The sequence below is a fragment of the Schistocerca nitens genome, chromosome 8 (genome assembly GCF_023898315.1).
Source record: "Schistocerca nitens isolate TAMUIC-IGC-003100 chromosome 8, iqSchNite1.1, whole genome shotgun sequence".
NCBI lineage: Eukaryota > Metazoa > Arthropoda > Insecta > Orthoptera > Acrididae > Schistocerca > Schistocerca nitens.
In genome coordinates, this window is record NC_064621.1 from 285006593 (window position 1) to 285021625 (window position 15033).

Sequence of the window (15033 nt, forward strand, 5' to 3'; positions counted from 1 at the left end):
TACGTAACCTCGCAATAATAACGTGACTAACCTCCCAATAAAAAAATGTGACTCATATATAACCTTTCAATAATTAACTGACTGTGAATGTAAACTGGTAAATTTGGACGTCAGCAGTGCTGCGTCATGGCCCTGAAAGATCATTCTGAAGAAATTGAAAATTCTTACCTCAATGAAGTCGCCGGATAAGGCGTATATATCCGCTCCTATAAGAAATTTTTCTGGCACAGCGCAGTGCAATGCTGGCCGCTAGTTTTGTCATGTATAAAAAGAAACAACTGATTTTTCTTTACTATAATCGGGATGACCATGGATTGCAGAAATTAGTAGATTCTTTAAATTCAGATAAATGATTGTGAGAAAGTTAATTTTATAAAAAAGATTATTATTAGAAGATTTTTTAAAACATTTGCATGGGACTTGATATAACAATGATACAAATTTAGTTGTAACAAATTAGATATGCGCGCGGCTGTTTTTACCTTATACTACATCCCTCAGGCACGACCGGCCCAACCGCCCGACTGCAAGCTACCTACCACACTACTGCCGACACTACTCCAACTGCAGCCGACACTGCTCTCTGGTCTGCGATTCTATTATACATATCGCAGGCAGCGCGTCAACAATCCATCGAAATTACATCTGCTCGAGTGCGCTAGCGATAAATTCCTTAGTCATGGACCTCTTACTACAACATGAAAGTCGGGAACGATGAAAACTGATAACCACGTAACAGAAGAAGCGACGAATGTAATGATGTTGGGGGTGGCAGTAAATAACAAAAATTATGACAAACAAGAAATACAGAGGGCGTTAAATACTCAATGCAACGCATTATTTCCTGGCCGGTTTCGGCTGAAAACATGTGGAATTTGTTGTGGGAGATGGTGCAATTTTTCCGCTTCAGCCTCTATCGTTTCACGAAGCTCCTATCGGCGGCGGCGCTGTACGTATATTTCAAAATGGCGTCTGTATCGGAGGTGCGTTCCAAGCAGAGAGCTGTCATTGAACTTCTGTTAGCGGAAAACCATAGCGTTTGAGATACTCATAGGTGCCTGCGGAGTGTCTACTGAGACCTAGCGCTAAACAAAAGCAAGGTGAGTCTTTGGACGAGACGTCTATCATGATCGCAACAAGGTCGCGCAGAGTTGTCTCATTTCTCGCGTACCCTCAGGAGATTGAAGAAACTATTTCAATATGTTCGCCGACACAAAAATGCAAACGAACTTGTCCTTTTCCATGACAACGTAAGGCCTCACACAAGTCTGCGCACTCGAAAGGAGCTCACAAATCTTCATTGGACTGTTCTACCTAATCCACCCGGGTCACATACTTTGACTTCCATCTGTCTTGCCCAATGAAGGATGCAGTCTACGTCAAGCAGTACATCGATGATGGGGAGACTATTTCCGCAGCAAGACATTGGCTGCGGCGTCGACCAGGGGAGTCATACCATGGGGACATACACGTCATCCCAGTAAAGTGGCGTAAGGCGGTCACGTTGAATGAAGTTCATGCTGAAAAATAGGATTTTGTAGCCAAAAGAGTGGTGAATTGTGTAATGTACTGGAATCGTGAATAGAACTAAGTTGTTTTCTAAAAAAATGTTATATTACTTATTGAACGCCCCTCGCACAAGCGAGTATTAAAGTGGCATCCAGAGCGTCATAATCATTCAACAAATTACCGTTATTCAAAATTTTTTTCAAGAGTAACCAATATAAGGATATGTAAAACTATAATCAGATCAGTGTTATTATGTGGAGCAAAAATGTGGAGAATAGCTAAGTGTACAAGAGACTGATAGAGGCTTTTGAAAATAAGTCTTCAGTTGATATTTGGACCATTTTATCAGGGTGAAAAATGGTGAAATAGGAAAACAGGGTACTCAAGGAGGTACGTGAATGAAACAGATGTTGTTGCGGCAGCCAAGACGGGAGGCTGAAATGGGCCGCGGACGCTCGTAGAGGAGAGGAGGGCTCAGGATTGAGAGAAATGTCTGAGAAGAAGCCTGAAGGACGGAGACATTTAGCAGACCGAAAATAAGATGGAGAGACCAGATATCCAAGGATCTTCAGGGGAAAAAATGCCAAGAAAATAACGCTGTTGGGACTCTACTTGATGAGGCCATAAACCGACTGCAATTTGTGGGTCGAAAGAATATGAGTATAATAATTTGTGATGTCTAATTTTACGTTTTTCAGATAATTACCTCATTATTACTTTACTGCTACATAAACTTACCTACATGCTAAAATACCTACTAACTAGAGTCCTTGTAGTTACTGTAATTACTGCTGTTGCTTGTCCTGAAGTATGGGTAAACCATAAAATTAATTCTAACGAGTAAACAATAAAATTAAATGCTCTTGGAAATATGACTTTTTTTATTTACAGGGAACAAATTTAACAACCTAATACACAAGAATCTCTTTAATCCGGACTAGATGGGGCAGGATGTATTCCGGAGTACCGAATATGCGGATAATCCGCAATTATTCTACTAAATTAAAAAACTGATGTATGTACTACGGAATACAAACCTTTTATTTTGACACCAACGATAAACATTTTTGGCACTTAAACTCTTCCGTTTCTTTACTGAAATCGTGTTTGATATATTTTCTTCAGACTCGCGTGCAATCTTGAGAGCAGTACCATCTCGTAGGCATTTCATTAATATTAGATGGGCTGGAACTGTTGCCGGCCGGTGTTCTAGGTAAACCATTAGTTTTTCCAGCTGTGATCTTATCTCTGCATTAGGCATTATTTCTTCACATGAATGACCACTTTAGTTGCCCATTTCACCGTCTCTGTCATTCACCGTAGTACACCAGGGGGCATCCAGATTTCGTCATAGACCATCGTACCGCAACCAGCGTCACTGTCATTCTGCAACCATGCTTCTACGTCACTATAGCCTAGCGTGGAAGCGGTGGACTGGCAGCCTCTATGCTGCCTGTGGTGCCAACAACTGTACATACGGCGTACCGTACAAAATTTGAATCTGGAAAAGCCGGCCATAATGGCCGAGCGGTTCTAGGCGCTTCAGTCCGGAACCGCGCGACCGCTACGGTCGCAGGTTCAAATCCTGCCATGGGCTTGGATGTGTGTTGAATAAGGAAAAACTTCCATAAGCTAGGTATCCGAAGTGTTCGGTGTTTCAAGAGGTATCATACCAAAGGTTTATACCACACACAGGGAGTGCTCAAGAACGTCATCCGCTAAACCACAACACACGACGAAAGGATGTGCTGAATGATCCTTGTAGTGCAATTTTCAAGCTTTGGATGGCTAGTTACGTTTAAGTAGTTCTAAGTTCTGGGGGACTGATGACCTCAGATGTTAAGTCCCATAGTGCTCAGAGCCATTTGAACCATTTGAATAAGGAAAATCTAAAACCCAGATTAACGTGGGTCAGATAAACTAGTTTCCTATATAATAATAAATTACGGCTTTTTATTTTTATTTCAGCACTATTCTTGTCAACTATTTGGGTGAAATAGATACAGCCGCAAGGACAATGATAGTTTAATGGAATGGAAATAAATACATACGTCGTAATCCGTTCTACTAGCACACAATAGTGCAATACGTCCTCACGTATCCTCGTACGAGCATGTAGCTCATTCTTCTAGCAATGAAGTTGCCCTATTTTACGAATCAGAAAAGTTCTTATACAGCGGTATGGTGACCGTTGTGTCTCCTTTTTCTACATCTACATCTGTTCTTCACAAGGCACCATACACAGTGAGGGAACTAATGCAGTACCATTACCTCTTTCCCATTACGTTCCTGAATGGTGCACATAAGAGACACGGTTCTGTGTCCTTCAGTAGTTATAAGGCAACGGATCTCGGCGGACATCCCCACAGCCAACAGTAGTGGGTACTTCCAAATGCTTGTCAACTCAGCATATTTTAACATTATCATTTTGGCCTATTTAGAAACACAGTAAGCCATGTGGCGATGGGTTCCGCCACGACATATTTACTAGTGGTTTTAATTTACGTGGTAAATTAGGACGACGCCATTTACGGGACTCAAATTAATAACCAAATAACAAGTAAATAATTTAAGGCGATATATGCTTATGAGATTACGGTCGCGGTGGTCAATAAAGGTTTCAACCTGCAACTGACAATTACTACGTCGTAAAATAGCCGATCATCATTAATCTAAGAATATCTGCACTAAAATTCATTCACTCATGCCGCAGTTCATGTACGTAAACAGTTTTCCCAACATCATAATTACATGTCTAACGGGATTGTCTCATGAGGTTTATTACTGAAGTTCAATAACCTCTCAGACACTAAACTGAGTTTGTCACTAACTTCAGTTCCGATATTTTTGTAATGAAGAGTTTATTTCTTTATTGTGCGATGGTTTCGAACCAACTGGTTCATTCTCAAGCCCGACCTACGGAGGCTGCATGGAAGTGCCTGATTTTAATGACAACCATCTGATACTGCAACACTTGCATCACACAGTGATGGTACATAAATGTCACTATAGATATATGCTCATTATACATGCCGGAATTAAACTGAGTATAGTGAATTTCGTGTGCCGTCAGTGTATTACGCATGTATTCCCAATTTCAGATGGTTGTCATAAAGATCAGGCACTTTCATGCAGCCTCCGTACATCGGGCTTGAGAATGAATCAGTAGGTTCGAAACTAGTCGCCAAAAAATATGTACCGCTACTGTGGCAGATTTGTCATAAATTCTTCGTGCATTAAGAAAATGTTGAAATTCCGTAAGTAAAGGCAACAAAAATTGTTTGAGAAACCTTGTATGTCAAAAGGGTTTCTGTTTGTACCTAACCACAGAGCTACTACACAATAACTTCGATTAATGTGATGGAACACTTACCGTGAAATAATTTTTTAAAAAAAGAAAATATATTTGACTTCGGTTCCGGACAACTACATGAAAAGCATTTCGTGCAAACAATACAGTTTTACATTTTTTTGTCCAGCAACAGCATTCGTAATGTGTAACAGTTAAGTATAACATTTATAATACAGATCTTTCTTATCGTCATTTGCCTCAGTTAGAGCATCTAAACATTTCAAACTACTTAAGGATTCATTTGCTGCATAAGAGTTTGTGAATGTTAACATTGGGTTTACGGGTAAAGCCAGAAAATCACACAATACAGCGCTCTGTACTGTGAACTGATTGCAGCAATGAAATAAAATGGTACTTAAATATATATATTTTTAAGGAACTAAAGGTACTTATCTGATCTAACAAGCTGACTATTGCCATAACTGCAATATAAAGGTTAACGGCACAACAGAAATTAATCTTGGCCTACCGAGAGCAACCACATTCCTTTACAGCTTCCAATAGAGAGACCATGTCGGGAAGTTACTTATTAAATTGGCGCAACTTGCAAGATTGACAAGCACCATCTCTGCATACATGATCGTTTCATTAAAGGTTAAAGCTTTCGAGAATGATGATGCAGCATATAGCAACATAAGTGTGGACACTTACGTAGAAGAGAGCGCTGAAAATATTTACTGTGCTTCCACATAATTCTATGCAACGTCGGTTGTGGTGGCAGGCTGGATTCTGTGGTAACCCCTGGTCTAGCTTAGTTAGCTGGTTACGCACATGTTCAGTACATCATTTGTGCAATTGATTTATCGTAATGACTATCAGCTCGGAGACCATGGCTGCGGTTACCCTTGACGCTGCATCACAGACAGGAGCGCCTGTGATAGTGTACTCAACGACAAACCTGGGTGCACGAATGGAAAAATGTCATTTTTTCGGATGAAACCAGGTTCTGTTTACAGCATCATAATGGTCGCATCCGTATTTGGTGACATCGCGGTGAACGCACATTGGAAGCGTGTATTCGTCATCGCCATACTGGCGTATCACCCGGCGTGATGGTATGGGGTGCCATTGGTTACACGTCTCGGTCACCTCTTGTTCGCATTGACGGCACTTTGAACAGTGGACGTTACATTTCAGATTTGTTACCACCCGTGGCTCTACCCTTCATTCCATCTCTGCGATACCCTACATTTCAGAAGGATAATGCACGACCGCATGTTGCAGGTCCTGCACGGGTCTTTCTGGATACAGGAAATGTTCGACTGCTGCCCTGGCCAGCAAATTCTCCAGATCTCTCACCAACTGAAAACGTCTGGTCAATAGTGGCCGAGCAACTGGCTCGTCACAATACGCCAGTCACTAGTCTTGATGAACTGTGGTATCGTGTTGAAGCTGCATGGGCAGCTGTAACTGTTCACGCCATCCAAGCTTTGTTTGACTCAATGCCCATGCATATCAAGGCCGTTATTACGGCCAGAGGTTGTTGTTCTGGGTACTGATTTCTCAGGATCTATGCACCCAAGTTGCGTAAAAATGTTATCACATGTCAGTTCTAGTATAATATATTTGTCCAACGAATACCCGTTTATCATCTGCATTTCTTATTGGTGTGGCAATTTTAATGGCCAGTACTGTATATTTATAACGCGCTTCGCTGTCAGAAATTTTCTTATTTGGCAAATGATCAAAAACGTTATTCTTGTTATGACACATACTTTACGTACATTGGATCTAGGTGAGTAGTTAATGACCACCATTTAAATGATGTAATGAGTCAGTGGACTGGATGGGATTATTTGGGGAAGGAGACCAGACAGCGAGGTCATCAGTCTCACCGGATTAGGGAAGGATGGGGTAGGAAGTCGGCCGTGCCCTTTCAGAGGAACCATCCCGGCATTTGCCTGGAGTGATTTAGGGAAATCACGGACAACATAAATCAGGATGGCCGGACGCGGGATTGAACTGTCGTCCTCCCGAATGCGAGTCCAGTGTCTAACCACTGCACCACTTCGCTCGGTCTGTAATGAGTCAGTGTATCGAGTAATGGGTGATGGAAGTTCAGTACCCACCAAAAACCTAACTCATTACCATGCCTATTAAGGTATAGGAAACACATTGGTTTTTAAAGCTGCTTACAGTCGTCTCAGAATGTATAAATACAGGTCCTGTACGGTTTTCAAGAGAATTTTATAGCATTCTTCAGGCAAAACAACAGCAGGTTTAGGTAACGATGATGAAGGCTGATAGTGATAACACATCCTTCTCGTAAAAGTAGACCACATGGTAAATTAAAATTCAGATCAGGTGACTGTGGTGACGAGGGGTGATGTAACAATTCATCTTCATACTCGGAAAACAAGTCCTGGATAATGCTATCTGTGTGAACAGGGGCCCTGTCGCCTTGGAATACGGCATCACCATTGGGGAACACGCGTTGCACCATTGGACTTGCGCTTATCGGACAAAATGGTCACACAATGCGCACTTGCAGGATAAGCGTGGAGCCCATGGAATATCACATGGCTACCCTAATCAATACCGAACCACCGCCTTATTCACTCATGGGACTTACACTTAGTCAGAAGCTGGAAACAATGTGAAACCAGTATCATCTGGCCAATTGGAATATCTTCAACGTCCAGCTTTTACGGCCCTACCATCATGTTTCACTGTTATGAACGTTCGCATCACTGATTAATGGATTTGGAATTCGAGCTCTTCCTGCTATTTCCTGCACCTGTAGGTCTCTTAATGCTTGTTTTCGTTCTTAGAGGATTTGAGAATGTAACGCCCATTTCTGCAGTGATTTTTGCAGCTGTTGTCCTGTTATTTTTTATCACTATCCTGTTCAATGTCTGCGTGTGTCTATCGCTCAACCCACTCTTTCGTTTGAGTTGTGACTTAGCGAATGACGTTTCCCGCTCTCCTTGTATGTGGTTTAAATCTTTGGTAAGGTGCCTCTTGAAACACCAGACACTTCGGATATCTCAGTTACGGAATCACCCAACATACGAGCACCAACAATTTGCCCACCTTCGAATTTATGTAGCTCTAATGTAAAGCACTTGAAACTACACAGAACATGACTGACTCTTGCAACGTATCGAAGGCACTGCACAGGTGGCATCAGGGGCTTGGCTAGCATTCGCATTTATGTTCAAGAATGCATTTTCGCTGCGTTTCACAGCATTTCCAACTTTTCGTCCAACCCCTGTACTTTCCAATAGAAAATAGGAAAAGTGTAAATCAGACAGAAACGTGCGTAGGAATAGCACCGTTTTTCATCAGTGCAGGTGCCAAACAGCACAATGAGATAAAATTGTCCAAGTATTCCAAGACATTTGCAGAGGCACAGGTATTTGGTACTGAAATGTGTCATTGCAGAATTAACCCAAGATGGTGTGTATAAAGCCATCTGGTCCATGAAACAATGAAAGGAACCCACAGATCAAGGCAAGCTGTTACGGGACAATTTTGGAAAAACTTCCATAAGCTAGGTATCCGAAGTGTTCGGTGTTTCAAGAGGTATCATACCAAAGGTTTATACCACACACAGGGAGTGCTCAAGAACGTCATCCGCTAAACCACAACACACGACGAAAGGATGTGCTGAATGATCCTTGTAGTGCAATTTTCAAGCTTTGGATGGCTAGCTCGTTGTGGGAACGAACAAGAACTTCGATGGGTGGACGGCACACACAGCATAAAAATGTTTCTGCTGAAAGCCAGGTAGTAGTCAGGTAAACACGGGGAACAGAGAAATGTTTTTAAAGAGATGTCAGGGCCACAGGCAGTGGCCAGTGCAACCGTAAGGCCTGGCTAGCATTTTCTTTTATGTTCAAGCATGTATTTTCGCTGTTATTTGCAGCATTATCAAATTTCCGTCCAACGTTTGTGCTTTCCAATAGATAACAACAAAAGTATAAATAAGACAGAAGACTGTGTTAGAATGACATCCCATTGCATCAATGCAGGTGGCACATGGCCCAATGAGAAAAAATTGTCAAAATATTCCTAGACATTTGAAGAAGCACAGGTATTTGATACTGAAGTGTTTGTCATTCCAGAATTAACACAAGATGATGTTGTGCATAAAGCCATCTGACGCAAGAAGATCGAGAGTGTGCAGCAAACTGTAAACTTTTAGTGTGCGAGAAGCTTAAAGAATGCCTTCTTCAAAGGGAAGAGGAAAATATGATGCGTGCGGCATGGGAAATAACCATTGGGGGCTGAAGGATCGCTCAAATATAGATATTTAGATTTTGTATGGAGGCATATGGTTGGATTATAACAGTTAATTTCATAGAGGAGGCGGAACTTGAGAGTGTGGACGTGCAGCCATTTCATTCGGATGAAATGGAAAAAAACCACAGATAGTGGGAGAGAATTTCTGTCTTCTGCCTCGCTCTAAGCGAGATGTTAGAAGTACCGGTTAACTACGACAGTTTCGTTAGAAGAGAAATTGTAGCAATTCTTGTAAACTTGTCGTTGGTCAGAAATTGGAGAGTACCCTGCTATTGGTTACTGAGATTCTGATGCTCGCTGAACCAGCTATATTTTGTAGAGAAGAGCAGAAAGACAATCTGTCTCAGGACATGAGAGAGTACAGACTTAATCTCAGGTTTCCATAGAGAATAGACTTTGTCCTGGGCCTGCAGACAGAGGACAATTTAGTATTGCAGAGGGAGGTGTCTTTGCTTTAGAGTTGATCACTTATGCTGGGGCTGAACGTAGAATTCTCAAGCGCTACTGCAGCCGTCTTCTGCACCTGAGTATCAGCAGAGAGGTAAGCGTGAGCCACTTATGCGTATGTCGTTGCGAGAGGATTGCAAAGTAACTTGCTTCACGTCAAAGTATCGTTTTCTGAATTAATCCATAAAGCTGCCTATCTGCACGCGCTTAGGCGTGAGAACTGTATCATTTTCTGGGGTGGCAACTTAATCATCAATCATTGGCGATTCTCATGGATACAACTTCTGTATCATTCCTATTTCAAATACACTTCCCAATGTCAAGATCTTTCGTAAGTATTTTTACACCCTTATACCCTTTTTATTATCTGTATTGTCTATTTAGTGGCAACAGATACATTAATGCATCTAGCAATAATTCCGATTGTTATAGTGAACTTTAGTTTCATTTAGTATCTTGATGAAAACCCTTACCAGCATGTCTATGTGAGTTATCGCACCCATATTACACGTTTATTTGCGCCACCCCCGTTTAATTCAGGTATTTAATGAGTTATGCTGCGGGGTGCCGGGGCTAGCAGTGTATTTAACACTCAATTCGTCTAAAATCTTCATATGGAAATGATGCTCTAAGCCCCCCCCCCCCCCAATTTGGTAACTCCGACTTTTGCTGTTGCACATGGATTAAGAGGAAACGCGAACTGACTGTAATCGACCCTGCAAGTGGAGTAGAAAAGAGTTTGGTACCTGCAATAATTTAATTTGATAGAAATTAATTTGATAAAGGAAAGTTTCATTAACGTGGTGAGAAATGAAAGGGTTGCTCTACCTATCTACAAAATGAAAGTTCTGCCCAAAATAACAATTTGATTTACTATAGCTAAACTCAAAATAATAAACAAAACACATGAAACATTTACAATACGTCAGATTGGATACTCAAATAAATCCTGTGAAGGTGAAGTTGTCCATAAGCTAGCTTGTGACATTTATGACCATGTGGTATATGGAGCCAATTCCTTGCAACTCAAATCTTAAGAGAAACACCTAGCTAACCCAACATTAATTGCTGCTACAGTAGTGAGAACTCAGACAATAAACACCCAAGATAAAACCACGTTAGAAAAGATGGCAATAGGCGCGCTCTGCTGAGCTCTGATTATCACATAGCAAAATTCTCTAAAATGCCGGTGCTGCGGACATACATTACCAAGCTGTCTTCTTAACTGCAAGGACGCGATCTGGCGTTCCGGAGGCGATGTCTGGTTGCTTCGACGTCCCGTCGTGGTGGTGATGATGTCGCGAGTATAGCCCAAAGCAAATTATCCTGGTCTGGTTGTTCCAGACTAAAGACTTCCTAGAAAAACAAAAGCGCCTCTTAGGGAGACAAAGAAGGCTCGCCACACAATCACTGACGGTACAATGATTGATTTCCAAGCAAGTCACACAGTAACTCCGATACAGTCAACTTGAGCCAAAACTGATCAAGACGAACAAAATAGGCCGCTTCTGCGCAGAACGTTCAATTGCCAACTGTACTCGGAAAGTTACATTGAAGTCGAAACTTCAGCAACATCGTCAAACAGTTAGAATTAAATGAAAGTATATTAGACAGCCAACGGATGGCAGGCTGTCCAGAGTAGCGAGAGTTCAGTCTTGTAACCTACACTGACCGAAAGGAGAGAGCCGACTTTACTGCTAAGAGCACCCGTACAAGCCGAACACAGAACATTACCGTCCCCACCACAGTGGGCGTGGTTAAACGTGCCAATCAGCAACTCGAAAACCGGTGGAAAATTTCACTCTATATCCGAAGCACTACTATTCCACCAATGGAGATACATGGCGCCAATTTTGGCGCCGATTATGCTACGTCACGGAGCTCTTCCCTGGGCAAGACAATCACAGTTCTGATTTTGCCGTAAACGCGGGAATTTGCCCGCCAAGACTGCCTGGGAACACAAGTCATTCCCACGCCCATCAGAAATTGTTGTCACTGAGTTTCTGCGAAGTAACGGTATCTTTAACCCCAGCCGCTCCTTCAGGCCCCTGTGGGCGTGTCGCCGCCACTCTTATAACAATGTCGGCGTCTGGACAGCATCCACTCGACTCCCTCACAGCCGTCGGCATAACCCTTTCGAGATCAGCAGAACCCGCCTGTTACCGTACCACACGGGTGACGAGAGACGCTGCATGGGAAGTCCGCATGTGAAGGAATAGCAGCTTTTCACTGCATGCAATTAGAGAGGAAAATATTCATATCTTCTGAGTTCTCAATACTAGCCTTGTAATGACCATACTCGGCTATACTTCCCCAAATCGAATTACTCAGAGTAAGATATAAATATGAGAGGGGGCAAATTACTGTGTGCATCGTAAAGGCATGCCACCTCTCAATGTGTTGTACTTCTTTGCTTTTTCATTTCACGCGATGTCATAGGGAGCTATCAGCTCCGCGTTTAGATCACCGGCTTTCGATCTCATAGCATCGCATGGGTATGCTAAACGCTCAACCTACACCTCACAAAATCAACAGAAACAATTTATGGTGATGGCAGGTAATGCAAAATGAAATTGCACTTTTGGGCAAGTCATTGATGATTTTATAGGATTTTTTAATTAATTCTGGACAGAGAAGCTAATTTACTTTAGTTACAAATATTACACATCAGTATGTTGTTCTGCAATGTGTCTAATTAAATTCTAAATACAGTATACTAAATATAAACAGTGAAAAGTTAGGTCACTGTATTTTCTAGAAAGTGGACCCATATTTGTTTCATTAGTCTTCTGTTACAGAGCTATCCCAATTTCCTCTCCTGTGTCAATTTATCCACCTGACAGTAGCATCCACACACATCGTCGTCACTATTTGTTGGATGTATTCCAGTGTATATGTTTCCGTAACATTTTTACCCTCTATGTCTCCCTCAAATGTCATGTACGTTACTAACGTCTTAGCAGCATGTGCCTTCTTCTCGTTTTTTTTTTTTTTTCATTCTTTTCCTCCCTAGATCAGCAGAGAACTTCCTCATTTTTTACCACATCTCAAACGCTTCTATTCTATTCTTTGACGATTTTACCACGGTTCGTACCTGACTTCCAAACCACATTCTCAGAGAAGGCATGTTTTTGATGCAGCAGACTTCATTTTGAGAGGAATAATCTCTCTAATGTGCTAGTCTGCTTATTATGTGTATTCTCCGTCCACCATACGTTATTTTTCTTCAAACGCTACAGACTAATTCCACACTGTGTATTAGATGAGCCTTAATTTCGATGTTAAGTTTGCTGCTTTCGCATTTCAGTCACCACCCAGTTCTTAACCTTTTTCTGTAGTTTATCGTCAATCCATTTTATGCGCTCATTTCACTCTTCATACCGTTCAGCATGTCCTGTAATTATTCCTCATTATCACAGAAGACCCTTGTGAATTGTAATCCTACTTCTGAATCTATTGTTTTCGTCGATTCTTCTTCTAAATAAGTGTTGAATAGTAGTGGAGAAAGACTGTATCGCTAGCTTACGTCTTTTTATTCATAGAACTTCTCTCTTGTTCATCCATTCTTAGTCTTCCCTTTTGATTATTGTACTTCTTGTGTGTTACCTGTCTTTCCCTACACGTTATACCTATTATCCTGATATTTTCAAACAACTTTACTTTGTGAACCACTTTCCTCAGTGGACAAATCCTATGAAAGTATAATGATTCTTCTTAAATTTTTCTTTGATTATTAAGTACAAGTTAGAACTTCTCCCTGTTGCCTTTACGCTTCCTACAGCCAAACTGATAGTCATCGTACACATCTTCTGGCTTATTTTCCAGTCTTCTGTGTGGTATACCTGTCAGCCACTTGGATGTGTTAGACTGAAGTATACCTTTGAATGCACTGCGAGTAGCCGATGCTAATACAATTAGTGTCCGCGTGCATTGTGCTAGAAATTCTGAAATCCGCGCCTATTATTTATGCCATGACTTTTAGAATGGGAAAGATTAAATATCGTTCTCGATGGTTATGTAAGATGGTTCTGTAACTGCCTTGCCTTTAATTCGACAATAGGAGATGCATTTGGTCAAAGGTGTCGGAATTGTGGATCAGATTAGTTATATTATTCCTGGTAAGGTGAGGGAATCGTAGCGTATTTTGCCAGGAATAAACGTGAGGTGAGCATAAAATTTCGTCGTGTTTTACTTACGATTTCCTTGCAATGTTAGTGAGAAAACACAAGTTGCGGGTCGGAGGAACTATGGGAAATGGTCTAGCAGCCAGAGCCTGCAGCTTCGGATCGAGCCCCGTTTGGGGAAAATTTTATTACATTTCTCAAAATACAACACGTCGATTGCTGTATATTAGCAAAAAATAGCACCACGGCTTCTACAACGTGCAGTCTTACTCCCATCCACAATTCTGTGATATCTGTGCTCATGAATAAACTTTATACTGATAGCAAACATTAAGCAATTTGCAGCTGGAGAGAAGCAAACAGATTTGCCTAGCGTAGCAAATAAAACAGAGACTTATAAGCGACCATCATTACTCCAGGGGCGCAGATTTTGGGGTTAGAAGATGTAGACCCCAGCCTGCGATAGTTGTAATTGTCTGGGGACTGTGGTAAACATTCCCTCTACGTTTGTCTAGCCTCTCAATAGATACCCGTCCGTTGTGGTTGCACCTGCATTACTGCTTTCTGTATTGTTCAGGCACGCAAGACAACGTCCGCCCTCCCCCCTCCCCCATCCATACACACAAGTATTCCACTAAACGCACATATTCTAAGATCTCTCCCAGGATCTGTAAGTGATTCGCAAAGCTTTATGGTCACGTGACAGAGCTCTGGCTTGCATAATGCGCTCTATCGGTCACCTGTCATGGCTATGGATTGGGTATAAGGTTTTGCTCTGGTTTGATCACTTTCAATATAGTAAATGAGCGCAAATCAAAAATAAAAAATAATTGTAGTGATCGTAGCGACGAATGAGGCACGGTTGCAGTGAAAAGGGTAGTCTTCCCTCCTTCCCTCCCGCATTTACAGAAGTATAAAGTAAATTAGTTATCCAAGGAATTGGTGTCAGAACTAAACACCTCTGAATCATAAAAATTTTATAAGTTTGATTTACAAACGCTCTATGTAGTAAATGGATGTAGTTATAAGGAATTAACTGTTAGGTATTGGGCTATAAAAATATAAACACGAGTGCTGGGATGGCTGAGACGAGGTTTCTTTGAAGAACAGACCTCACCCCCCACCTTGTACAAATATACAATGAGTTGCTTAGCTAAGAAATCGGCGATCTTTTAAATGTACACGTATTATTTAAAACTTAACACCTAAATGATCGTTGTAGCTGCAGAAAGGTTGGTGGTGTGTATGGGGTAGTAAAATATAAAGAAGTGCAAGGAGTTCCAACACTTAATGATAGGGCTCAGTCCAGTGAGGTTAAGCAACCCATAAGAAACGTTAACTGTAACGCAAAATCGA